This window comes from Pseudonaja textilis, chromosome 11 (genome assembly GCF_049901715.1).
Source record: "Pseudonaja textilis isolate UNSWEBS1 chromosome 11, rPseTex1.2, whole genome shotgun sequence".
NCBI classification, from domain to species: domain Eukaryota; kingdom Metazoa; phylum Chordata; class Lepidosauria; order Squamata; family Elapidae; genus Pseudonaja; species Pseudonaja textilis.
The window spans coordinates 13,016-38,084 of record NC_142000.1 but is presented as its reverse complement, the minus strand read 5'-3'; the positions used below and the strand labels follow the sequence as shown (position 1 = coordinate 38,084).

Below are 25,069 nucleotides of genomic sequence, written 5' to 3'. Positions count from 1 at the left end.
GAAATTGTTACAGGAGAAAGTGGAATTACTCCTAGTGGTGGAAGGAGGAATTCTGGTGGAATCCTCCAAGGAGGGGCTACCGAAAGGCTGTGAAAGTCTGCAAACCACGGCCGCCTGGGCCAGTGGGGCGGCCGGCCATGGTTTGCAGATTTTCACAGCCTTTCGGTAGCCCCTCCTTGGAGGATTCCACCAGACAAGATCTCACTATCTCAGGGGCCGCTCCTACACCCGGACCCTTAATGTTTCCAATTGACCGTCTGGAGGTTGAGCGGAGCAGATTGAAGAGCAAGAAGCTCTCCAACAAAGTCATTAGCACTATTCCAGCTGCCAGGTGACCTTCAACCACCCATATTTACAATGCCACTTGGTCCATTTTCTGCAGATGGTGTAATAAATCCCAAATAGACTCCACCTTCTGTAGCTCAGATTTTAGAATTTCTGCAAGAGGGACTCAATAAGGGGCTTTCCCCTAATACACTGAAGAGGCAGGTAGCTGCGCTAACATCAGTTATTTCCTGCCAAGGTTTCAGCTCCCTCTCTTAGCACCCTCGCATGCATTCTTTCCTTAGAGGGGCTACCAATCTAAGTCCCCCAGCAGTACACCGTTACCCCACCTGGGACCTTAACAAGGTCCTTGTTTCTCTCACCAAACAACCGTTTGAGCCATTGAGGGAGTCAAGTCTCCAATTTTTGACATATAAGGTAGTTTTCCTGGTAGCCATCACCTCCGCTCGTCGCATATCAGAAATTGCAGCCTTGTCTGTCAGACAAGACCTCTGTGTTTTTCATGCCAATCGGGTGGTTCTCCGTCCCGATCCCTCATTTATGCCCAAGGTCAACTTGGCTTTCCATAGAGCACAGGAGCTCATCCTCCCAAACTTCTGTCTCAGGCCTTCACAGGAAAGAGAAAGGCAATGGCACAAGCTTGATGTTAGGCGCGCTCTGCAAACGTACATCAAGCGCACTCAGTCCTTCAGAAAATCGGAAGCTTTATTTGTTTCCTTTCAGCCCAAGACACGGGGTCACAAGGTGTCTCCATCCACCATAGGCTGTTGGATAAGAGCAACAATAGCTAGATCATATCAGGCTCAAGCCCTGCAGGTGCCTAGAGGCATAACTGCTCACTCAACTAGGAGTGTGGCGACCTCGATGGCCTGGGCCACGCAGACACCAATAACTGAAATCTGCTGGGCAGCGACTTGGGTCTCCCCATCACCCTTCATCAGACGCTACAAAATTGATGTGTTTGCTTCCGCAGAGGCCTCATTCGGTAGACGGGTTCTGCAATGGGTTCTTAGGGACCTTGAGGAGATTCCGAACCAGACAGAGTCCCTTTCATAGGACAGGCCAAGCTTTGGTATGTCCCACTACTGGATGCTCTGAGCAGCTCATAGGAGAAAGGGCGTTGGTACTTACCTGATACGCCCATTCTCTTTGAGCTGTGAAGAGCATCCAGCCCCACCCCTTTTTTCCATCTGGTGGGCTCTTGTTTCAGCCAATGAACTTTTCTAGGTGGTAAGGATGAGAGCACTTATTCCTCTCGTCTTCGCAAAACCTACGGAGGAGTCACGTGGAGGAGGAGGAGCGTTCCTCAATTCAAGCTCAGCCTAACAATGCGGAGACTGAAGCACCTCCCACTACTGGATGCTCTTCGCAGCTCAAAGAGAACAGTATCAGGTAAGTACCAACACCCCTTCTCCATTCACCATCACCTTTGCAGTTTGTTCATGATATATTGTTTCAATGGCTTGGATAAATTTCTTACCAAAGCCCATTTGTATCAGTTGCAGTAAAATAAATCGCCAACTCACATTGTCAAAGGCTTTTTGAGCATCTAGAAACATCAAGGCCATTTGCTTCTCAGGGTGTGCTTCATAATATTCCAGAGTATCCAAAATGATTCTCGCATTGTCTTTGATTTGTCTCTTTGGCAGAAATCCCATTTTGATCAGTATGAATAAAATTATTTAAGTATCTTTTTAGTCTTTCTGCCAAAATTGAAGCAAAGATTTTATAGTCTGAGTTCAATAAACATATAGGTCTATAATTTTTAACTTGTTGTAGGGCTGTATCTTCCTTCGGAATAAGTGTAATGTACGCTTCTGACGATGTTTTTGGTATTCTTTAACATAACTTCATTCATAACTTCTAGAAGATGAAAATTCAGTATTTCCTGAAAAGTCTTATAGAATTCCACTGGCAACCCATCTGGACCTGAAGCTTTCCCAGCATTTTTTTAAGGCTTCTGTTAGTTCCATCATTGTTATACTTCCTTCTAACATTGTTTCAATATATCTGAGGTAAGTTCACTTTCTGAAGATATTGCTTGATTTTTTCTTCTTGAATATTCTCTTGAAAGTATAGTTTTCCATAGTAATCTTGTATAATTTTTTTCTTCTCCTCATTTCCATAACAAACCTGTCCTTCTTTATTTATCAATTGGCTTATTCTTCTTGCTTCTGTTTCCTTTCTCAGTTTATAAGCTAGCCACCTGCCTAGTTTATTTGCATCTTCAAAGTAATTCTGTTTAACACTTTTAATTTTTTGTGCTAATTCCTCTTTTTCCATTAGTCCCATTTTATGTTTAATTATATCCATTTTATTTTTAATGTCTTTTTTTGTGGGGACTCTGTAAGTCTTTTTCCAGTCTTTTATAGTCATCCTCTAATGCAGAGGTCTCATTCTCGCAGCCCGCAGGTCAATTGCGGCCCACAGGATGATATCCTGTGGCCCCCACCGTGGTATGAAAGTATAATATTAGTGTATAATATTAATATAAAGTATAATATAAAGTATAATATTATGCAGCCCAGCTGCACCCAGACTCTGCCTCCAGCAGCCCCCAGGTAAATTGTGTTTGAGACCCCTGCTCTAATGTCTTAAATGTCTTTTCTGTTTTATGTTTCTTCTCCTGATATAATCTATTATCAAGCCTCTTGTGTAGGCCTTCATCGTGCCCCAGAGATTCTGTAAAGATGTATCCTCTTTTCTATTTTCTTTGAAGAAGAAAACAAGTTCTTTCTCCATTTTCTGTTTAAAATCTTTTTCTTTCAGAATCATATTATTTAGAGTCCATCTAGATCTTTTCTTGTATCCTTTCCAAATAACTGATACTGGATTATGATCTGCCCATGTGCTTGTTTCTATTTCAATCTGTCGTACATTAGTCAATAATTCTGCCGACATCCATATCATATCTATTCTAGACCAGGATGTGTGTCTATTTGAATAAAAAATATATTTCTCTCTCTCTATGCATCTTTTAAATTAAATTCTGTTATTCGAAGGAAGGATTTTGGTAGTATCTTTCTAACTTTCTTTGTTGTTTTCTGTGTTTTATAGTCCAACCGGTCATTAATTATTCCATTAAAATCACTCATCATGCAGATATTAACATAGTCCAAATCAGTTATTTTTGTATGTAATTTCCTATAGAATTCTTCTTGTTTAACATTTGGGGCATAAATTGCAATTAAAAGTGTTTTAATGCTGGAGAGAAGGGAGGAGCTTGCGCCGTGACGATACGGTTTGCAATCGAGCTCCTCGATTGCAGCCGATATCTCCGTTACCGGCCGGTCCAAACGGACCTATGCTGTCCCGTAGGGACAGCTATTGTGAAGAGCGTATCCTGTGGACTCCGGGGATATCGCAAAATCCCTGGAAGACCCGGGAGAAGCTCTTTTTGCTGGCAGCGGAGAGGCAGCCCCCATGCTGCTGAAGTCGGGGCGGCTCCAGAAAGAACGGGTCTGAAAGAGAGTCTGTCGGTTGGGTGAGAAACTTTTTTTTTTATTTAAATTTTTGAGTTTTGAAAGTTCACTCTAATTATTAGAAGAAATCTGTGTGATTTTTTTTTTTTTTTGACAAAACTGACTAAGCGGCGTTTTTTCCAAGGGAGACATCAAAGAGAGGCTTTATTTGGTTTTTTTTTTTTTCTTTGCTTCCGGACTTCATTGTTACTTACTGGATAACTGGACTGTTCCTTTTTATATTTATACATTTTATTCTCCCTTTGGATTTTTCATATTATTTTTTCTTTTAGGCTAGAGGCTCCCTTTGTTTATTTTTTATTCTTTTTTGCCTTTATATGTTTGTGTATTCCTTGCGGGCTTTTTTTTTATTCTAATTATGCTGTTCTGAGAGGAGGGGGGAAAGTGAGAACTAAGAAACTTTGTAACACTGCCAACTAGAGGCTTGGAAATATTTTACTTGAACTGGAAAGAGGTGAAAAACTTCTTCTCAAGGACATCTTCTGATAAGATAGAGGAAAGTGTCTTGTAGAATATTATTACAGGTGTCTTTCTGGATTCTTGTCTATAATTAAACATCTATGGCTTAGCTTTGAAGCTTGTGGGAAAGAGAAGGGAGTCATAATTAGAGCCTTGGACAATTAAACAGAGTGCAGTGTATTATTGCTTACTTTCTTTTTCTAATCCCCTTTTTTAGTTCCGCCACCCCCTCCACCAGCATCAATCTATATTTCTATTCTAGTAAGGTTTTTATTTTTAAGTTTGATTTATTTGCAAGGGGAAGCCTCTTAACTTTTTATTTTTATTTTATTTTGATTTATTTTTTTTTCCTTTCCATTGGGATTTTTGCTTTTCCTTTTAATGTATATCAATGGACTATTTTTTTTTCTTTCAATTGAGACGTTTTTGGTTGGATTAAGGTGTGGAATTTGAAGAAACTTATTCTTTTTGTTTTTGTTTTCTCTTTTTCTTCTTTTTGGCTTTGGTCTTGTTTATTATTATTATTACTGGGTTTTTATTCTTATTATTATTTTCTCTTGTGGATTACTTTTTAATTGGATTAAGGTCAGGAAGAACTTGAAGAATTTTTTCTTTTTTTTCTTTTTTTGCCCTTTCTTTTTCTTTTTCTCTTTTTTCTTCTTTTTCCCTTATTATTGGGTTTTTTTTATTATTGGCTTTTTCATTTTGGATTATAATTGGCTACTCTTTATGGATTAAAATTTGAAAGAACTTGAAGAGCTGGAACCATTTAAAATGAGTAAGAAACTTATATCTTCGGGTGCCTCTGTGTCTACTTCTGCCTCCCCACCATCTGGACAGCGTTCAATTCAGACAATGTTAAAGCAAGATAAAGAAAAAGAACAAGAAAGAGTAACCTTACAGATGATTATGCAAGGAATTCAAGATCTTAAGATAAAAACAGATACCATTGAACAAAGAACAGGGAGGACGGAGGAAAAAGTGGAAAGTATTCAACAGATGATGGCAAAGTATGAGGAGAGACTTCAAAAAGTCGAAGAAGGGGGCAAACGAAGAGAGGAGAAGATTGGAAATATTGATAATAGACTAACAGTGATTGAACAAGAAAAAAGTGGGATGCTGAAGTGGGAGTTGGATAGGTCAGAATTCTATCTCAGATTTCAAAATATAGAAGAAGAAAAAGGACAAGACTTGGCTGCGATAATGATAGGAATCTTGGCGGACGCTTTGGAAATAACAGAAGAGAAGATGATGGATGGAATAGATGAGATATATCGAGTTTTTACAAGATATGCGATGAGAAATAATCTGCCCAGAGAAGTCCATATTAGATTTACTAAAAAATCCATGAAGACACAAATCTTGCAAGTGGCAAGAGAGAAGACATTGAAATATAAAGGTAAAGAAATTTTGGTCTTAAAACAAATACCTAGAAGAGTGAGAGAGATGAGAAGAGAATATCGATTCCTGACCAAAATGTTATTGAAAAAGGAGGTGACCTACAGATGGCTGATCCCAGAAGGACTGATGTTCACGTGGCAGGAACAGAGATATAGAATTGATTCAATTGAGAAAGCAGAACTGTTCCACACAGAATTTTTTGGAGGGAGAGAAGGAGAGGCAGAAAAGGAGGTTTCATTAATTGAACCTCAAGAGGAACAAATGGAGATTGGAAAAGAAGAAGGTGCAGTAGGTGGACAGGTGGATATTAAAGATCAGCGTGAATCAAGACCCACGAGAGTGGTTAAATCTAAATATAAAATATAACCATGGAAGAGAAAAAACTGATTACAATGAATATAAATGGACTGAATTCAGCTGCTAAGAGAAGGAAGATTTTCCATAAATTAAGGAAACTAAAATTTGATATAATTTGTCTACAAGAAGTACATATTAAAAAGCAACATGAACAATTGTTAGTACAACCAAAATTAGGAAATTGTTTACTTCTCTGACTCAATGTAAGAAAAGAGGGGTGGTTTATATATTAAAAAGGCTATCCCAGCAAAACTGATTTATACAGATGAAGATGGGAGAATATTAATGGTGGAAATAATGGACAATAATAGAAAGATACTTTTGACTGCAATTTATGCCCCGAATGATAAACAGGAAGAATTTTATAAAAAATTACATACAAAGATGGCTGGACTGGACTATGTTAATATAATTATGATGGGAGACTTCAATGGAATCGTGGACAATAAACTTGATCATATTGCAACAGCAGCAAAGTATAATAGAAAAACTCTTCCTAAATCTTTTTTTAAAATGATAGATGAATTAACTCTAAAAGATATATGGAGAGAAAGAAATGTTAAACTTAAGCAATATACGTTCTATTCAAATAGACATTTATCATGGTCCAGACTTGACATGATTTGGATCTCAACAGACTTAATATCTAGCGTTCAAGAAGTAAATATTGAAACAAGTACTTGGGCTGATCATAACCCATTGACAATCAAATGGAAGGGACAAAAAAAAAGATCGAGATGGACATTAAATAATACTATCTTAAAGGAGAAAGAATTTAACAATTATATTAAACTTAAACAACAGATAGCCCAAGATCTGAAGAAATGGGAAAACCTACAATTGTCATTAATAGGAAGGATTTCAACAATTAAGATGAATATTCTACCCAGAATTTTATTTTTGTTCCAATTAGGCTTGGAAAAGACTATTTTGAGGATTTAAACAAAATTGTTTTGAAGTATATATGGCAAGGCAAGAAAGCAAGGATAAAGTTAAAGCTTTTACAGGATGCCAGAACTAGAGGAGGGTTTGGCCTGCCTAATTGGGAGTTGCAAATTTGATGTGGGTTAAAGAATGGATAACATTAAGGAAAACTAGATTGTTGACATTAGAAGGTCATGATTTGTTGCTGGGTTGGCATGCTTTTTTATGGTATAAGGGAACCAAAACACAGGGGTATTTTAGAAGACATTATATACAGGAGTCTCTGTGGTTAAATTGGGAGAAGACAAAAAAACAATGTTATTTGAAAATTCCAGTTTGGTTATCGACGATAGAAGCGTTTTCTTACCCTATAATTTATAAAAAGGAACAAACAGTTAGCTATGGGGAATTACTAGATGAAAAGGGTGAACTTAAATCGATACAAAAATTAGAGGAACAAGGTATACAGATGAATTGGTTTTCATATTTGCAAATACATTCAAAGTATCATGAGGATTCCAAAACAGAGGGATTTTATGATAAACAAACTGATTTAGATAAGATTTTGATGGGTACTGATGAAAAGGTGATTTAAAAATTATATGGTTACTTATTGGAAATTAAGCTGGAGGAAGAACAAGTTAAAGAAACTATGATTGCCTGGGGGAGGAATTTTGGATATGGGATTGACTTAGAGAAATGGCAGAAATTATGGTTGCAAAACTATAAAATGACAATGTCTACAGCCTATAAAGAAAATTTGTATAAGATGTTTTACAGGTGGCATTTCCCCCCGACAAGGATAGCAAGAATGTTCAAGAACAAATCCGAAAAATGCTGGAAATGTCATCAGAAACCTGGTTCATACTACCATATGTGGTGGACTTGTGAGGATGCTAGAAAATATTGGTCTAAAATCCACATGTGGTTGGAAAAAATGACAAAGAAGCACATAGACTTGAAACCGGAGCTTTTTTTATTGGGAATCTTACCAGATGTTTATAGTAAAGAGTTGAAATATTTGATTGTAAATGTATTGACTGCGGCTAGGATTGTATTTGCAAAAAATTGGAAAAATGAGAAAATTCCATTGCAGGAAGAAGTTATAAAGAAAATATTGGAATGTGCTGAGATGAGTAGATTGACTTTTGAAATCAGAGAGCAAGAAGATAAACAATTTTATATAATTTGGGATCTTTTCTATCAATGGCTGAATGATGAAATACAAAAATAGAATATTTGAAATGTTAGACAATAAGGAATAATATTGATTTCATTTTTCTTTTCTCTTTTTTGGTATTGGATATTATATTTATATAATGGTTTTCTTTTTCTTTTTTTCTCTTATTTAGGATAGAACTGGCACGATTATATGATTTGTTTTAGAATAAATTACTTAAAATATAGTTATCTCACAAAGGCATGATCGAATAAAAGTATAGTCAAACCTTTTTCTTTAATAATGATATGATGATTTATAAGTTTGTATTGACAATAAGAGTTATTATATAAGGTAATTGTAATTGTGACTATGAAATGAATGCACAAAACTGATGAACCAACCGACTCACTGTTTGTATATAAATATGGGAGAGCTGATGTTTTTATGTTTTGTCTGTTTGTTTGTATGTTAAAAAACAATAAAAACTTTTATAAAAAAAATAAAAAATAAAAGTGTTTTAATGCTATTATCCATTTTCTCCACCATCAAAATCCTTCCATCATCTGTATAAATTAGTTCTGCCAAAATTGTTTCTTTAATATATAATGCCACAGCTCTTTTTTTCGATTGTGCCAGTGATGTAAATAATTTCCCTAATTTTTCTTGTTTTAGTATATATTCATGTTGCTTTTTAATATGTACCTCTTGTAAGCAGATTATATCAAATCTAATTTGTGAAATACTTTCCTTCTTCTAATAGCCAAATTAAGTCCGTTTATGTTAATCGTAATCAATTTTCTTTCATCCATGTTAAACTCTAATAGATCTCAGTTCTCTATTGCTCTAATAGATCTCAATTCTTGTTGTTCTCTGAGTTCACCACCTACTGCACCTTCTTTTTCTTTTTCAATTACTGCGATAAACTCCTCTTGGAATTCAATTAGTGACTCTTCCTTCCTTTCTTCTTCCTCCTTTTCTCTAAAGTATTCTAAGTAGAATAGCTCAGCTTTTCCAACTGTGTCAATTCTGTGTCTTTGTTCCTGTCAAGTGAACAAAAGGCCTTCTGGTATCAACCATCAGCCTTTTGCCAACTGGATGGATCAGTAGCTGGGGGCGGCCCTGCACATTTCATAACGGAACCGATAGAAATGACGATGGGGAAGCATAGAGAGACTTCGTGTTTTATTGTGGCTCCTGGGATGGAGCGTCCCCTAATACTGGGGTTGCCCTGGCTCCAGAAATGGAACCCCCACATGGATTGAAGGAGGGGATCATTGCGCATACGTACTGACCAACGCCCAGGAGGGGAGGAACAATCTCAACCAAAACTCAAGAATCGCACTGAGCTGGCCTCCACTGGCACCAAGAGCCTGAAGGGGGAGGAGAAAATTCCAGAGGAATATTAGGACTTAAAGGAGGCATTCAGTGAAAAGGCCTCAGACGAGCTTCCCCCCCATCGCTCAACAGATTGCAGCATTGAAATTTTACCAGGGGTGAAACTCCCAAAACCAAAACTACCTGATGACACCGCGGGAGCTAGAAGAGCTGCAGTCATTTATCGATAAAAATTTGGAACGTGGTTTCATCCAACCTGCTAGACCCCGGGTAGCAGCCCCAGTATTGTTCTGTGAAAAGAAAGATGGCTCCCTTCGTTTATGTGTTGACTATAGAAACATCAACGCTATTTCAATGGAGAACGTGTACCTCCTCCCCTTGATGAAGGATATGTTGGCCCACCTGGCCAAAGGGAAATTTTTTACAAAACTCAACCTGAGAGAAGCATACTACCGAGTTCGAATTAAGGAAGGGGAAGAATGGAAAACTGCTTTAAACTGCCCAATGGGCCGTTTCCAATTCAACGTTCTTCCGTTTGGCCTACAGGGGGCCCTTGCAATATTCATGCAAATGATCAGTTTGAGGTTCTCCGATAGCTTCATTTAGAAGATGCATGGCTTGAGTTAGTAGAAAATTCTTTCTTCTCCTGCCATGGCTCCTCTCTTCCATGCCGACGGGTAGTGGTCACTCCTGGAGGAGGCTTTTCCTCAGGATCCTTCCACCAACTCCCAGGGACCATTTGGGTTTTACAGCTGGTTTTTCACCAAGATTTAATTCTGCTAACAAGTCAGCTTCCCCTGCTGCCTCTAACAGCAGGGAATCTTGACCTCCAGTCACTCCCAGGTCTTCTTGGTCGCTAGCTGGATTTGACATTGTGTTCAGACCCCCTTGGAACAAAATTTATTAATTCTCCGGGTGGGCTGGTAATGTCAAGATTCAGAATAATGTCAGCTGGTTAGGGTTAGGGTTAGGTTTAGGAGTTAGGGTTTGGGGTTAAGGTTAGGGGTTGGGTTAGGGTTGGAGTTAGGGTTAGAGGTTTAGGGTTAGGGGTTAGGCAATTAGGGTTTCGGTTGGGGTGAGGGTGAGGGTTGGGGTGTGGGTTAGGGTGAGGGTGTGGGTTAGGGTGAGGATTAGGGTTAGGAGTTGGGGTTAAAGGTTAGGGTTAGGTTAAGGGTTTGGGTTAGGGTTAGGGTTAGGGTTTGGGGTAGGGGTTAGGGTAAGGTTAGGGTTAGGGTTAGGGTAAGGAAACTGAGCGAAGAATTGGTTGGGGAAGAACTTGCCCACCTCCATCATCTTGTTTTCTTCCGGTGTCCAAATTATCATCTGCTTCATCTGGCTGGAAGCTTCTCCCCCCTTCCCTGACTCTGACCTCTCCTCCCAGTCTGGAGATATCATCCTGCAATGCAACGAAGGGGCCGTTGTCATGTTCTATGTCACCCTTAGCTACATGGGCTTCCTGGCTGCCATCTGCTTCACGGTGGCTTATATGTATATATATATATATATATATATGTCTACCTTCCCAATGGTAAACCTCCAATACCTGTGGCTGGTTAAGGGGTAGCATGAAAAAAGCAGGATTTACTACTCCAAGGATACAAATACATTTCCAACCCACTGGGAGAGTGCTATAACCATAAGCCACAAATCCAATGCACTCCAGGGGGAGCTTCAGTGTTATTTTCTGAAGAGAAGTTTAACCAAGAATTATTAGTATTGTTAGGCCAATAGGCCCAGGAATTGGAAGTTGCATTCCATTCCTGAACCTCCAGACAGGTGGTTTCCCCCACCTATGGCCCTTTTCCCTGGGAACTAGCGAGACACCACTAAGCCACAATAGTTCTTCCCAACTCCCACCTCAATTCAGGTTGGTGACAGGGCATGGCAGAGACATTGTATGCAACAGAATAGTTCCATTCCTGGGCTTCCCAAGGCCATTGATCTCCAATCTTGGTCCCTCCACATACAAAACAACTCGAGACATTTAAAGTATGTGCAATAGTGGAGGCCAACTCCATGAACAAATTTTGGGTCTGCTGAGATGGCTGAAAATCAATGTCTACTTCCTTCCAAAATTCAGGGTTAAAGTTAGGGGGTTAGGGTTAGGGTTTGTTTGTGTTTATTTTTAAAAATTAATAAAAATTTTCTTTAAAAAGTTGTATAATGGGGCAAAATTCACTTAACAACTGTCTCGCTTAGCAACAGAAATTTGGGCTCCATTGTGATCACAAGTCCAGGATCACCTGCATGGTGGACATAGAAAGTCTGCAGACTCCATTAAAAGGCTGAGAGGTTTCTGAGATACAAAAAAAAAACCCAAACAGACCAAGATAAAGCACTTCAGATTTAACATCCAAGTGATTCAATTCACTTGAAAAACTCTCTGAAACTTTTTAGAGGAGAAATAACAACAAAGACCTAGAATAATGTGGCCGTATAAATATTCAGCTGTAACTCAAAGTCTATGAAAATTTCTTGATCTCCCGGTTTCACTGAGCATTTCTAATATACCCAAGAAATGGTTGCACATTGTTTCCTGTAAAACTGCTGGTTGTTATACCAGAAATAGTAGAATTAGATTTCTATACGCATACACAGACACACAAATACATGAAATTATATTTAATATTTATAATTTAAGAAAGTGTTTCAAGTAAAAAAAAAGTTATGGAGTCTAATTTCTCTCTGTTCTTCATAATTGACAGGAACACAACAGAAAAGTCTCCAACTATTTGCAGAAAAGAAAGAACTCTGCAAAGATTTTGAACAGAGACTGAGTAGGTGAGAACCTTTAGGTAGCAACCCCAACTTTTCTTCCAGAATTTCATATTAAATTCTTGTTAGCTTCCTCCCCTGAACAAATATTCTACAATATTCTGGGTTAATCTATGTTGCCTGGAACAAAGTTGGAGAAAATTAGAGGTGACTCTTTTCAACTTGTTCAAAGCATAGCAAAACTGAAGTAATTAAAATGTAAGGCTACATATAAAAACAAAATATTGTTTAATTAGGTTTTATTTTAAACAAGTCTGATAATTCAAGTAAAAACCTGAGGGGTTTAATTTTATTCTGGTCTTGGTATTTTAGAGAAAAAAATAGTTCAAATGAAGCTTTGCAGGCAGAAAACCTTCGAAGGGAGAACAATTTTCTGCCTGGTTCTAAAGCAAGATGGGAGAAGGCAGAACTCCCAAAAGAAAACAAGAATCTGAAAAAAGAAACATTTTGACAGCAATCCTGACTTACAATTTATTTATTAGAGCTCCAAGGCCAAATATAAATAAGAAACTGAACAAAAGATGTATTACATTGTTATACATATATATATGTACTATATACGTGTACAAAGAAACACAATAAGCATAATGAGGTATAACTTTGGTAATCTTTGGGGTCTTTTTGCACCAGGGAAGGGAAGTTGCTCCTGACAATTACTGTACGTAGATAGATAAATATATATTTACATAGATGCAAGATAAGAAAGAGGGAGAAGAGAGGAGGAAAAGAAATGTGCAGAAAGAAGAGGGAGAGGAGGAAAAGGAGATGGAGAGAAAGGAGAGGGGGGAGGCAAGATAAGAGAGAGGAAGTGGATGAGGGGAGGAGGAAGAGAAAGAGGAGAAGGGGAGAAGAGTGGGAAGAAGGGGAGGTGACTGAGGGAAAGAAGGAGAAGGATGGGAGGCAAGAGAAAAGAGAGGAAGAGGAGGAGGGGAGGAGGAAGAGGAAGAGGGGAAAGAGGAGGGGGAAGAAAGGGAGTGTCAGCTGGTGCTCCATTCAAAATCCAAGAAAGAAATACTTAGACTCTTTTAATTAGAGAAAAGATATCTTTTACTGGAAGTCAAGTGGTAGCAACCAAAGAATTCTGAATCTGAGGAAATAGGTGCGTAAATCACATATACAAAGTGATGGCAATGTTCCCACCCCCAATAGTTCAAATGGTTCTTCCAATTAAAAGTTGTGAAGAGCATCATGTGGACATTTCCAGGTGGTGATGAGGCTTCTGTCCTTGACCTTGGCATAGTTTGATAAAGGTTTGCAGCTGCGCATAGATAAGAAAGCTAAGCAAGAAATAGAAACCTAAGCAAGAATGTACTCTCCCCCCTCTCAGTTTATACAGTACTAGTTTGTAACACCTCCAGCTCACCTCCCATATTTTTCCCTCCCCTCCCCCCCATACTTATGACAGCCGAAAAATTCAAAGCAAAGGGAGAAAATCTTGAAGGCTGACAGGGAGGTGAAGGAAGAAAAGAGGAGGGAGAGGTGAGGCAAGAGAAGAGAGAGAGAGAGGAAGAGAAGAAAGAGGAGGAGAGAGGAAGAGGAGGAGAGAGGAAGAAGAGGGGGGAGAAGGGAGGAGGGAAAGGAGGGGGAAGGGCGGGCAAGTGAGGAGTGAGAGGGGAGGAGGAGGAAGAGGAGGGAAAAGGGAGGAGGGGGAGGGGAAGAAGAAGGTGAGAGGGACAAGGGGAGGAGGGGAGGGGGAGGAGAGAGGAGGGGAGGAGGAGGGGAAGGGAGAGAGGGAGGGGGTAGAAGGGGTAAGAGGAGGGGAGGGGGAGGGGAGGCAAGATAAGAAAGAGGGAGGAGAGGAGGAAAAGAAAGAGGTGCAGAAAGGAGAGGGAGAGGAGGCAGGGGAGATGAAGGAGAGAAAGGAGGGGAGGGAGGGCAGGCAAGAGAAAAGAGGAAGAGAATGAGGAGGAGGAAGAGAAAGGGGAAAGGAGAAGGGGAAAAGAAGAGTGGGAAGGAGGGGAGGTGGAGGGAAAGGAGGAGGAGTGGTAGAGGAGGCAAGAGAGGAAGAGGAGGAGGGGAGGAGGAAAAGAAAGAGGAGCAGAAAGGGGGGGAGAAGGAGAAAGGGGAGGTGAAGGAGGGAAAGGAGGAGGAATGGGAGTGGAGGCAAGATAAGAGAGGGGAAGAGGACCCCCCCCAGCATCCCTGCTTAGCATCGGAGACACTCCAGCCACGCTGCCAGCCGAGCCGTCGAAGCCCCCGCAGGAGACTACACGAGTAGACAGAATAACAGAGTTGAAAGGGACCTTGGGGGTCTTCTAGTCCAACCCCTGCTTAGGCAGGACCCCGTGGGTTTCCCACTGCTGAGGGCCACTAAACAGTTCTTGGGTCCCTTCAGCTCGCTTCTCCTGTGACTCCTCTGCCGCCTTTCTTGGGCGCTTTGCCTGCTCCTCACCCACTGCTCTCCCACTCCCTCCCCAAGCACGAAGCGTCCTTCTCCTCCCACCCTCCCCAACAGACAGCCTGGTTCTCCCCCTTCTCGCCCACCCCGCTTCCTTGGCCCGGGCCAGCCACCCCCCTCCAGGGACCCCGAAATCCTCACCCCCTCCTCCTCCCCCACCAAGACCCCTCGCCGCTCCTCTCTGAGGGAAGCCAGAGCTCTCAGGCTCCCCCCGCATTCTTTCTCAGCTCCTGTCTGGGTAAAAGGCGCCTTTTCTTTTGAGCATCTCATCCAATCACAGCGCTCCTTGTTCCTTTCAGTCTGTGGTAGAATGAGGAGAATAACGGTTATAATGATGGTTCCCCATCTTAGTCTCTTCCAAAGAGGCCCCGTTGTACAATGAGGAGAATAACGGTCATAATCGGGGCATAAAATATGATGGATCTTTAAAAAAGACCTGACACAGACAGTGCACTGTCGCTGCAGAAATGGAACCTGATGTACGATACAGGAATAAAATAATTTAAAAAATCCATGCAAGTCAATAGCCATCAGCATGTCTTATAATGGTTTCCATAGTAAATGTTTTGCTATGTGGTTTTTCCACAAAAGGCCACAAACACAATTCCCTAAATAATAGGGGGAGGGGCGGGAGGGCTGCTGAATCCCCTGGGAGAGCTTCTTCCTCAGCGGCGGGGCTGCTCTGGAAAAGGGGCGCTAGGCAATCTGCCCGGATCCTGAGCAGGGGTGCCCGCAGCCTCTGGATAGGGAGCCCCAACATGGCCCAATAGGGAAGAGGTGCAGAGCTGCCCTCAATGCCCGCAGCCCCTCCAGGTGCCCCCAACTGTCACCCCCTGTGCTCCTGCGAGGTTTCCTGGAGGGGCTCCGGGGCAGCCCCAGGGGAGGACAGGGGAAGGGCTGGGAGAGCGGGAGGGAGGCAGGAACGGAGCTCAGAGGGGCCACTGAGAGGACCAGGAACCTGGAGAGCGAAAGTGACACAAGACAGATGATAAAGAGAAATATTGAGGGAAGAAAAGAGAGGGGAGGGGGAGGGACAGGGATGGAGGGAGATGGAGGGGAGGACACCCCCCCATTTTTAATGCCTTTCAAATGTCCACAGGGCAAGGTAGGGGAATTGGGGCTTTTGCAATTTGAGGGACTCCCTCTTGTGTGCAGTCAAAGCTAAAGGTGCGGTGGCCTCACAATCAGGAGGCTGTGAGCTCAATCCCAGGTAGAGGCTAATATTTGCTCCTGCTTGAGCAGGGGGTTGGACTAGATGACCTCCGAGGTCCCTTCCAACTCTGTTATTCTATGTTCTATGTTTGAAAGAAATTACAAGGAAAAAGTCTCCAGACCATTAAAAATCAGCTGTTCAACTGCAGGGCCAAATCTCATCCAAATGTTGTGCACAAGGACAGCTGCAGAGTTTTATTTTACTGTATATTCTTCTTTTCACAGACACACACAAATCCAAAATGTTCAGGTTGCAAGAATCAATTTTTTCCCCTTTTGGCTAATTTATCATAATTATTCAAAAATTCCTGCCAGTTTTTCTTCTTCTGTGAATAAATTTACTGTACGAGTTTGAAATAGAAGAGTCCAGTTGCTCGTGTGGTGGTGTCAGCCACTTTGGGGGGGGGCAGCGGCAGGCAGGCAGGCAGCCTGGAGGGGCTGGAGCGACCCCAGACTTCACAGCGGCTGGAGGGGGGTCTCTCTGGTTGGGGGAGGAAGTTTTGCCAAAGGAAGAGGGGGACTCTCTGGGGCCCAGGGAGGGGAGGGGCCCCGGGGCCCCCACTTCTGCTTCCTTGGGGTGAATTTATTGGCTTCCTGTCTTGCCAGGCTTCGATCGGAAGTCATCCAGGCGGGTGAGAAGTGGACAAAGAGCCTCCTGGCATCATCACACCTGTCAGGAAGAGAAGGAGGTGGGAGTTTTTTATCCACCTGCCTCCCACAAACCGTTTCCTTCTCCCAGCTGAGCAAAGCCCAGAGAAGGAAATCTGGGGAGAAAAGTCCCTGCAGGCCCAACCAGGGAGGTGTGGCTGTGGGTTCGTGAAGGCGGAAAGAGGGGGGAGGCTCATTTCCCCATATAAAGTGTGTGTGTGTGTGTGTGTGTGTGTGTGTGTGTGTGTACCCAGAACAAACTGCCCAGTTGAAAACCCTGCAGAGTTTTTCAGAAACAGAGACTCAGTTTCTCCCTTTCAGAATCTGGATTTCTTCTGGTGACGAGTGCGAATACTGTCCCTGCCCACACCCACCATTCATTCTGCTCTGTGTGAGGTTTATGGGAATGTTGTGATGAGTCAAGAAAGTGATTTTTTCTCTTTTTCTTTCCCTCTTTTCTGTTTGCTTTCGCCTCCCCCAGACTCCAGGCCCCTCCGCTGGATCTCACCAGATTTCCCATAGCAGGGAGTCCTCTACTTATGACCACAATTGACTCCAGGATTTCTATTGCTAAGGGAGACAGTCGTTAGGTGAATTTTGCCCCATTTTACGACCTTTCTTGCAAGAGTTGTTAAGTGAATCACGACAATTGTTGAGCTAGTGAGAGAGTTATTCAGTGAACCTGGCTTCCCCACTGACTTTGCTTCCCAGAAGATCGCACAAGGGGATCACTTGATTCTGTGACACTGCGACCGTCATAAGGAGGAACCAGTTGCCCAGCATCTCAACTTTGATCACCTGACCATGGGGATTCTGCCACAGTCTTAACTGTGGAAAACGGTCATAAGTCACTTTTTTCAGTGATGTTGTAACTTTGAACTGTCGCTCAATGAACTGTTGTTGGTCGAGTACCACCTGCAGTGTCTCCGCATCTTTTTGCTGCCTTCCTTGAAGGTCCCCTTGGTCTCCATTGATAAGTAAGGGCTGGAGGTCTGATCTGTTCCTTCTATAGTCCGCTATAAGCTCCTTGGTATTATTGGTGTTAAGAACCAAGTTATTGTCTCCACACCATGAAAGCAACTGGACTGTGCTGTCCAGACCGTATATAGTTAATTGAGAATTGGGAGTTGTCCCCTTAAGGGAATGTCTCATGGTAAATGTAGTTAATGCATCATGGGAAATGTAGTTCATGTCATGTGGTCACATCTGTAATCCTGATTGGTCACTGAATTGACCCTTGGTTGGGTTGGGGGAGTTGCCTTTACTCTTGCTTGGGCCCCAGCAGCATGTTGGAGTCTCACCCTTTGCTCCATCATTACAGGATGAAGATCACTATGCTTTCACACTATGAAGTCAGCCATGCAAAGATTTAGACATTAGATGAATCTCGACATAACTGTGAGTTATACCTTAAGAATGCCTTGTGATTCAATAAAGAAACTTTGTATGGAAGCCTTTGTAGTTTGCCTGACTGTCTTTATGTTCAGCCAGCAATTTAAAGACAGGACAGGGTCCACCTCATCTCAATAGGCAGAATCACACACCTCCCACCGCATGAGTCCCACCACCACCCAGTTCCTCAGACTTTCCTCTCTGCAGCCCCGTCTTTCCTGCCCCTCCCTCCTTCCCCGACTCTGATGGGAGGGGGGCCCACTTGGGGCCAGAGGGAAAGCGGCTCCTCTGCTGACCGACAGGCCCAGCCAGGATGCCTGGAACGGTCTGGACGGAGGCGGGAGGGAAACCCACTCAGGGTCCCCCGAGTCCCAGCAGAGGGGAAGAAATCAGGGGGAGGGTCAGAGAGACCCACAAAGGAGGTGGATGGGTCTCTCCCCCTTGTCTTTCCATGGGAACTGAGACTCCCCTGAGGATAGTTCAAAGTCACCCATGGAGCTTTTCTTTTAAAGGCAGGATTAGAACGGAAGGAAAGGAAATAAATAGGAGGAGGAAAGGCGAAGAAGAAAAGGAAGATGGGAAGAAACTGAAGTCAATAGATGAAGGGAGGAAAGGAATAAGAAAAGGAAAGGGAAGGATAGGGAAGGAAAGGAAAGGAAACAAAAGGAAAAAATAGGAGGAAAGGAAAAGGAAGAAGCAGAAGCGGAAGATGGGAAGGAAATGAAGTCAAGAGGTAAGGAAGGGAGGAGGAAAGGAAGGGAGGAGGAAAGGAACAGGGAAAAGAATAGGGAAAGAAGGGAAGGGAAGGAGGATCCCAGAAGGAACCACCAGGGCTGCACAAAGACCCCGATAACTTGAAAGAAGACAAGAGAGACAAATATCAAAGGCAAAATCAGGGAGACACAACTAAAGCAGAGCCCCCCATTTTTAGGGAAACCAGGAAATCGGAGGCTCCGACTAAATGAAGCCAAACGCTGAAAAGAGAAAAAGAGATTTCTTTCCAAAGGAACGGGGGCTGGGGAGCGGCAGGGACGGTCAGGGCACCCTGGATCTCCCCAGGGGAGCAGTGCTCGGGGGGGCAGGAGAGCAGCGGGGGGAACCTCCCTGGGGAGGGGGAGGGGGAGGAAGGTCAGGAAGGTCACACTGGCCCCTCAAAGCCAAACCCCCCTTCGGTTCTTGGATTCCTCCAGCCATCGCTCGACTGAGGTCACAGGAGGGCCTGGGTGGCGGAGAATCGGGATAGAAGGCACCACATAGACTCAACAGCTGTGTGCAAGGAAATTTCATTTTAATCTATACCAATCAGTTTACATTTAAAGTGACAAACAAATTTATTCTATTCTATTCTATTTTCTATTCTATTAAACATTCTATTCTGTTCTATTTTATGTCTATGTTCTATTCTATATACTATTCTTTTCTATATTCTATTTGTTCTATTTTATTTCTAAAGGACTAGAAGACCTCCAGGGTCCCTTCCAGCTCTATTCAGATTCAAGTGACTCATAAAATCTTCCCTCTGCAGAGAGCTTTGTGTTGTGACTGGAAGGATCGATCCTGCTGGGAGTTTTGACTCTGATGACTGATAGATCGTGAACTAGAAGAACCAGGAAACGTCAATCTGAAGGGAGGCGTCAGGACAAACATTGATTGGAGAGACTGACACGCCTATTCAGGTGATTTAAAGAGGTGTGCTGACTCTCAAGCTTTGCTTGGAAGCAAAGTGTTTGATGAGTCGGAATAATACATTTGAAGTGGCCTTGTGAGTTATGGACAATTCTGATTAGCCTGACAGGTTCCGGGAAGTCTGCCAAGGACTGGACAACTGTGCTAATTTAAGCCTTTTGAACTCGGTTTTGTTTCTGCTTGAATATTTTGAATTTTGAAACCTTGTCTTCTCATCTATGAATATAGGTGAGACATAACATTTTTGCTTCCAAGCCCAAACAAACCATCTTCAAACCGAGATGGATACAACTCAACTGCAGCATTTGGTGGAGCAGCAACAGCAACAAATAAACCAGCTGTTACAAAGTAACCAGACCCTCCAAAACCAGGTAACCCAATTGGTGAATCATATTTCAAGCTTGCAAATTCCTGCTGCTCCTTCAGCCACTCCCTTGAGGAAAAGCCCGGTATCCATGCCGGAGAAATTTTCAGGACAAATGGACATGTTTCCGACATTTCTGGGGCAGTGTCAATTATTTATGTCCTTGAGGCCTGAAGACTTTCCAAATGACCGGGCTAAGGTAGGATTTATTATTAGTCTTTTGTCTGGGCAGGCTGCCAAATGGGCTACTCCCTTGTTAACTCAAGATACCCCTTTACTGGATAATTTTCAGGGTTTTCTGCAACAAATGAGGGTTATGTTTGAAAACCCAATTAAAAGTCAAACTGTGGACAGACGGTTATGGGACATTAATCAGGGGAAACGTTCCCTGCAGGAATACGTTGCAGAATTTCGTTTGCTGTGTATGGACTCTAACTGGAACGAACCGGCTCATATGGCTGCATTCCAGGAAGGCTTGTCTGATGCCATCAAAGATGAGCTGGTCCATGCAGAGCGGGCTTTAACTTTGGATGCATTGATAGTTCAGTGCTTACGGATTGAAGCCCGTTTACAACAGCACGGAAGCAGATGGCCCGTTGTGGAACCACCTTCTCTTTTTCGTTCACAAGCTATGGTTAAGACGGAGGAGCCGATGAAGTTGGGAGCACTCCGCCTTCGCTTAACGGCACGAGAACGTTCGAGAAGGTTTCAGGAAGGCTTGTGCCTTTATTGCGGGGGTCTGGGACATTTTGTTAATTCCTGCAAACGGAGAGGGACCCACAGACCCGTACCTGAAACCACTCCTGGCTCGTTGGGAAAACAGGGTAGACCTGATCTCAAGGAAACCCTAGGTCGGGCACGTTTCACATCCCCACCTCAAATTGCTGAAGCAAATCCTGGCCCTCCTCGGCATTTACTTTTGGACACTCGAATTTTTTTACAGTCACAGAAGGAGGGAATTCCCGCTGTTGCGTTGGTGGACTCAGGGGCTACAACCAGCTTTATGGACCGAGCTTTTCCTAACGCACTATGAGATCCCATTGGTTGCTGTGCATCCACCCATTAAGGTGGAAACCGTGGATGGGCGTGAGCTCAAGTCTGGGCCCATTCGTTTCGCCACCCAGCCAGTGGGTATGATCATTGGGGATCATGAGGAGGCAATAAGTTTTTATATCACCTCGAACCTTCATCTCCCTTTGGTGCTTGGAATGTCCTGGTTGCGTTTGCACGATCCGTTGGTGGCTTGGTCACAGAACGCCATTTCTTTTCCAAGTCTCCAATGTGTAGACCATCTGAGACAATTGGAACGAGCGAAAGCAGATTATAAACGTTTCGCAGATCATTCGCGTCGAGCGACGGCTCCATTGGCTGTGGGTGACAGGGTGTGGTTGTCAACGAAACATCTTCAAGTTGATCGTCAGACTCGGGGGAAGGGCCCTGCGGTGAGGGATAGTGTGACTGGAAGGATCGATCCTGCTGGGAGTTTTGACTCTGATGACTGATAGATCGTGGATTGACGCCAGAACTAGAAGAACCAGGAAATGTCAATCTGAAGGGAGGCGTCAGGACAAACATTGATTGGAGAGACTGACACGCCTATTCAGGTGATTTAAAGAGGTGTGCTGACTCTCAAGCTTTGCTTGGAAGCAAAGTGTTTGATGAGTCGGAATAATACATTTGAAGTGGCCTTGTGAGTTATGGACAATTCTGATTAGCCTGACAGGTTCCGGGAAGTCTGCCAAGGACTGGACAACTGTGCTAATTTAAGCCGTTTGAACTCGGTTTTGTTTCTGCTTGAATATTTTGAATTTTGAAACCTTGTCTTCTCATCTATGAATATAGGTGAGACATAACAGCTTTGTGTATATATCACCTGAAACTATGGAATATCAGAGACATTTTAGATTCCTTGAAACCCATGAAATGAATGACATGCAATTACATTCCTGCCTAAAAATCCCAGAGGCTTTAGGTTTTCTGTCTCACTTTGATTATGAGATTTCCCCCTGTGTCCGGGTCCCATCTCAGTAGAACCCTGTAACGTTTTGTGGGGGGAGATGCAGCCCTGGAGGCCCAGAGGGAGGAGACCTTCCCCAGCTGGCCTGCATTGGGCAGCCAAAGGGCTGAGAAGCCCAGGGGACACTTACTGCCCGGTTCAGAATTCAGGCCAATCCCCCCTCCATTCTATTCCCAGGCAGCCCTGGACTGTTGGGACTGGGATCTCTGCCCTCAGTCAGTGCAGTGATCAGGTCAAAGCAGACCCAATTTGTGACCGTTTTGATGGAGGTCATTATGCAGATCAGGTGCTCATTGCAATCCGGTTCAGGCAGGAAGAGGGAATCCTTGCAACTCCCTCCTGCTTCCCCTGGACCCCAATCTCCCTTCGGCTTCTCTGGGGAACCAGGGAGCCATGCCCAGGGTGGGTTTTGAGGGGGGGGTTGAATCTGGGGGTCTCACTGCCTGACAAAGTCATTGACCAACCGTAGCAGTTTCAGTAGGAATTAATGATATTCTGGGGAGCCCCAGAAACTGATTTCTCCTGTCAGAAGGACACCCAGTACAGGAAGTCCTCGACTTTCAACCCCAATTGGGACAGAGAAGTTTGTCATACAGTGAGACCTCACCTGACCATGACTTGCAACCTTCCCCCTTGGCTTCCCCGTCGGCTTTGCCTGGTGGAAGCCCCTGAGAAGGTTGCAAACGGCCACCACGTAACCCTGGGACCTTGCAACCATCCTCAATGGGAGCCAGTGGCCAAGTGCCTGGATAGCGATCGTGTGACTGCAGGGTAACCCTGTAACCACCTGCTTCTAAGTGGTGTTTCTCAGCCTGGTCATGAATGCTAAATGAATGGTCATAAGCCAAGAATCACAGAATAGAAGCTGTGAGAGGAGACCTCTGTAATCATCTAGTCCAACCCTCTTCCCCAGTGCAGGAACCCAGGGCCACAAATACACCATTGACATAGACGGAACTCTCATTCTTGTATTTTAATGGGCTTTTCTTTATTTTTATCAGGGAGAATTATTCAGAGCCAAATCTGATGTCATTGCAAGGAACTGGGCATGACCTGGGAGGAGAGTCACCTCCAACTCAAAAAGGACCTCAGAGGCCGGAGGAAAAGCAGCCCAACAGCCAAGAGGAGAAGCCCTTTCGATGGGTGGAAAGAGTCTCAGGAGGAGATCCCTCCCTTCCCATCAAAGGATCTGCCCTCCTGTTTCTTTTGGACTCTGCACAATTAAGTGGCACCAGCTGGTCTCTGTAGATCAGTCACCTACAGGAGTTCTTCCTCAGTTCTTTCTCTCTGGAAAAATCAGAAGGTTAGACATGAATTTGGGCCAACAATCAAATATTCTTAGCTAACAACAATGGCAACTCCAAATGTTTTTGGGCAGCAGGAAGTGTGTATGTTAAATGGAGGAGAAAAAGGGGGAGGGGCTGAAGCTCTTTGCAGATGTTTCAAGCCATTTGGGGGCTCTTGTTGGGATTCCTCGGGAACTTCTCCAAGTTCTTCAAGCAGCCTTGAAGCCATTTTTCCTGAAGCGGTGGAGGTTCTTCTGCAAATGTGAGGCTTTCTAGGAAGCCTTCCAGCCACTGTAGTGTCCCCTCCATGGGTCCTTCATAAGACTGCTGCCTGAGGCTCTGGGTGGACTCTTCTAGAGGCCTTTTTCTTTGGACTCCTTGGATCCCTTTAATGGAGGCTTCCAGCCATTCCTGAGTCCTTCATGCGGGTTCTTCAGCTCCTTCCTCCTCCAGGTTCTTTATTGATGTTTCAAGCCATGGCTTGAAATGCTGTTTGGACCCTTCATGACTTTCCTCCAGCAAATTTCTCAAAGTCTTCTGCAGCCGTTCTTCAAGAGCAGGTCTTGGTCCGTCTGAGAGAGAGATGTTGAAATGTTCTTGAAGCCGCTTGAGTATGTTCTCCACAGATACTTCAGGAGATTCCTTCTTCAGGGCCCCTGGACTTCTCCAGCCACCCCTTTCTCCGAGACCGGGCCTCCGATACCTGCAGGGGTGCCATGCCTTTCCTGGAAGCATCCATCCTTTCCTCCTCTTTTCCTCTTTTCCTGGAAATCCCAGGCTCTCCTGCTTGGAGACGAGTGGGGATTGCCCCGCTTAATGGTTTGGGGGAATTCACCTAAACTGGGATTCCGTTCGCCAGAGAGCAGTTATTTCCCAGAGACACTTGGCCTGGAGATTGGCGAATTCCTTTATTTTCATTTTTTTATTCCTTAGGTTTTCATGTCTCCTTTATTCTTTCTCTCCCTAGCTCAAGGCAGTGAACACACCTAAGATCCCTTCATCCCCACAAGAAGAACCTCGTGAAGACTGAGAGAGGGATGGGCTCAAGGTCCCCCACCTGCCTTTCGTGGCTGAGATGGGACTAGTAAGTATTGGGGGGCGGGGGGAATCTATCTTAATTCAAATTGGTTGGTGCCTTTTCCTGTTATCAGAAGCACCAAAGCTGTGGAAAGACGGACAAATGGCTGGAGACATGATATGATATGATCATATGATTCTGACTCGTTTGGAGGGTTTTCAGTGATGATATGCCTTGAACTGGAGTCGGAATCAAATGGGAAATCAGGATAGTTTGAAGGGAGATGAGTATTGAGGGATTATTATGCTGGAATTCTCCAGCCAGCATGCTGAATTCTGGGAGCTGAAGACCATCCATGCTTTAAAGGGGCCACGCTTGTGGTTGTTATCCAAAGTTGTTTCACTTTAATGAATCTTTCAGGCTGTTGTCATTTGATTCTTTTAACCCTAATTTGTTCCCTCTTTGGAGATTAAAGATACAATGAAAAGGAAATAGACAATGGCAGCCTATAGCTGAAAGAGACCATTAAGGTCTCATGATTGACTGACTGAGGGATTGATTCTATGTCATCAAATTGGTATCGACTCTCAGCAGCCACATAGATCAATTTTCCCCATGGAGATCTGTCCCCAACCCGATCCTTCAGGTGTCCCATCCCCACCATAGCTGCTTTTCTTCTTCTCCTTCCTTCACTCTTCCCAGCATGGCAGACTTCTCCAGGGAGTTTGGTCTGCATTGATTGACAGCATTGAAAGAGTGTGGCTCCTGAGTTGCCACAGAGGAAGATGGGTGATCTCTCTTCAGTCTGGAGTTTTAGATCTCTCAAAAGGTCAAACAAAGATGTTTAACTCTGCATAGATTCTGGATG

General features: G+C 43.5%; 1 long non-coding RNA gene across 4 annotated transcripts in view; it reads left to right on the top strand.

Annotated features, from left to right (window-relative positions):
• The window catches only part of LOC148124808 (uncharacterized), a 45,535-nt gene extending 20,842 nt beyond the window's left edge, over positions 1-24,693 (top strand). For 2 of the 4 annotated variants that reach the window (XR_015744888.1, XR_015744886.1), the window contains exons 3-5: positions 16,397-16,479; positions 16,920-17,836; positions 22,899-24,693. This is a non-coding gene — a long non-coding RNA (uncharacterized LOC148124808). The remainder of the gene's footprint in view (positions 1-16,396; positions 16,480-16,919; positions 17,837-22,898) is intronic. The other 2 variants (XR_015744889.1, XR_015744887.1) reach the window with 2 other exon arrangements.
• Positions 24,694-25,069: the final 376 nt, after the last annotated feature.